This window comes from Ailuropoda melanoleuca, unplaced genomic scaffold, assembly GCF_002007445.2.
Source record: "Ailuropoda melanoleuca isolate Jingjing unplaced genomic scaffold, ASM200744v2 unplaced-scaffold73699, whole genome shotgun sequence".
Classification (NCBI taxonomy): Eukaryota; Metazoa; Chordata; class Mammalia; order Carnivora; family Ursidae; genus Ailuropoda; species Ailuropoda melanoleuca.
This window is the reverse complement of record NW_023249057.1, coordinates 24308-27420: the sequence shown is the minus strand read 5'-3', so window position 1 is coordinate 27420 and position 3113 is coordinate 24308.

Here is a 3113-nt window from a genome sequence, read left to right as displayed (position 1 = left end):
CACCAATTTGAATCCTAAGAGTGCCATAGTGAACATTTCTTTCTGTCTCTTCTTAACCAGCAGGGAGAGCCCCATGATTCTCTCTTTCTCTACCATCCAGGTCCCACCCCCCCCACATAAATGTATATTTTCTAACATTTATAGCCAGTGGTTGGAAAGCCATTCACTCCAAATTATTTGTTGTTGAGAAATTGTATAACTTATATTTCTCATTTGGATGTAGCAGGTTTCATCCCTGACACCTGGGGGAAGTGATGTTACAAAAGGTATTCTTTGCCTCACAGAAATGTGTTTTCAGGCTTCCCTTGGGACCCTTTCTCTCTCCAGCTCTGAGTATCTAAGATATTTCTGAAAGGCCTTCCTGAGGCATCTGGGGCTTGGGACTGGATTCATCTATTTAATTCTGCACTTGTGAGTGCCTTATTCACATGGTTCCTGTCCCCTTGCTGAGAGTCTACCTATGCTTGTCTTTGCAATCCTTAATTTCACCAGGTTCCAGAAAAAGCGACCTTTCTCTCCATTTCAGCACTTTATTATCCACAATACTGGTAAACTAAAATAGTGAATGATACCAAAATGAATTTTGTTTGATTTTTAAGTGATGGAGTCCTGCCTGGAGATAATACAGAAAGCGAACAGCTTTAGTGAGAACAATCTATCATGTCACTCTCCCATGGGTGGCTGTATGGCATCGATTCTTTGGCATCTAGAGAGCGAGACAGATGAAGCACGAAGCTTGTTCAGCCCTCAGTGTGTTGTCAGAAGCACTGGACACCTACTGAGAGCTCTGCAACCTGTCTCCATACCTTATTTTCAAACTTTGGAGGAGGCCTTTCCTTAGACCCCAAGACTTAGTTCAAAGAATATGAAAATTGGTATACAACATGTGAAACCCTCAGTTTTTCTAGGGTTTCCATTACACCCAGAGTAACAGCCAAAGTCTTCACAGTGACTCTCAGACCCTATGTGAAGGATCTGGCTTCCTGCTCTCTTGACCTCATCCCCTACTGTTTCCCCCTCATTCACTGTGTCCTGGCACCACAGGCCTCCTTGTGATTCCTCAAAACCTGCCAAGTGCCACTTCATACCCATTAAAAAATGGCTGCTATTAAAAAAACAGAAGATAATGAGTATTGGTGAGGATGTGAAGAAAATGCGACGCTTGTGCCTTGATGGTGGGAATGTAAAATGGGATAGTTGCTGTGGAAAAATAGTAAGGTGACTTCTCAAAAAATTACATACACAAATTCCATGTGATCCAGCAATCCCACTTCTGGGTCCATATCCCACAGAATTGAAAGCAGGGACTCATGAATGTATTTGTATACCTGTATTCATAACAGCATTAGTGATAGCAGCAAATAGGTAAAACAACCAGCATTCCCATCAGTGGATAAACAGACAACAAAGATGTGGAATATACACACAATGGAATATTACTCAGCCTCTAAGAGGAAGGATATGTTGACCTCTGCTACAACATGGATGAACCTTGAAGACAATATGCCAAGTGAAATAAGCCTGTCACAAAAGGATACTATTGTGTGATTACACTTATATGAGGTACCTAGATTAGTTAAATTCATAGGGACAGGAATTAGCATGGTGGTTGACATGGGCTGCTGGGAGGGCAGAATGGGGAGCTACTGTTTAATTGGTACAGAGTTTCAGCTGAGGAAGAGGAACAAGTTGTGGAGTTGGGTGGTGGGAATGGTTGCACCCAACCATTGAAGGTGAGTCTGCCTTGGACCACCCATTTGAAAGTCATATCACACACTCTGAGCACATCCTAACCTTTGCTTGTTTTCCTTTTCCCTGTAGCACTGATGGCAAATACAACACAATATATATTCTTTTTTTTAAAAGATTTTATTTATTTATTCAACCGAGATAGAGACAGCCAGCGAAAGAGGGAACACAAGCAGGGGGAGTGGGAGAGGAAGAAGCGGGCTCATGGCGGAGGATCCTGATGTGGGGCTTGATCCCATAATGCCGGGATCATGCCCTGAGCCAAAGGGAGACACTTAACCACTGTGCCACCCAGGCGCCCCAACACAATATATATTCTTATTACTAATCTGTTATTTTTGTGGGTTATTTTTGCTTCCTACTACAGGAATGTAAGCAACTTGAGTGGAGGGATGTTTTTGTTTTTCTTTGCTTTATCCATAGTACTAAATACATGGGCAGCAGTTTACTTGTTGAATTAATAAATGAAGGACCATGATTGGACACAGACTCCTAGAGAAAGCACAAAGAGAGAGAGAAAATAGGAAAATTACATATTGCATTTGATTTTATAAACACTTTTTTTTACCCTTGTATATGAAACTCAGCCCCAGTTTTCATGGTGGCTTTCATTCTGTTTACCTTCCCTACATATTCTGACCTGTTTCCACTCTGAAAGTGTTGGTTACACATGCAACACACTTACTACTATTTCAAACTCTTGCCCTGAACTCAGCCCTCTACTCTTGTATTCCAGACTGCCCCCTACCAGAGTCCAGGGCTGCTTGAGTTAGGACTTCAGAAACTCTGGGGAAGTCCAGCTATCCAAAATACTTTGTATTTGATTGTTTTGGAGCCACAGGTTTGATTGGCTCTGGAGCTTCATTGTCTTGTAATTTTAAGGAGGAAGAGAGAGTTCATATACTTTGGGATCAAGAAGGAGCTGTGCTCAGAAACAGAAGATTTATATAATCTCTGGAGATGTTGCATTTAAAGTCCACTTCTCTGAAAGTGTGCGAAGCTGAAAACAATGATCTAACATCCTCATTATCCTTCCTCTCAAGTCTTTATCAAACTTGTAGCAAAGCAACTGGTATCCAAACTATTTTTGAAGCTATTCAGGAGGAGACATAAAGCCAATTTCCTGATTGGCAGGAGTATTAACTCCCTACCATGGAAACCAGTGGAAGTTACTGCCTTGAAAAATTTTTTGAAAAGGAGAGGCTCTGAGTGAGGGTGGTACCCTTCTTAGAGACAGCGGACTGAACACAATTACCTCTAAGACTGAGGACAGTGGGTGGGGCTGACTGGGAAAGCAAAACAGCCTGCAATTTAGGGAGTCATTTGTTGGACTTAAAAGGAGCTCTTAGAGGCAATGTGGGAAG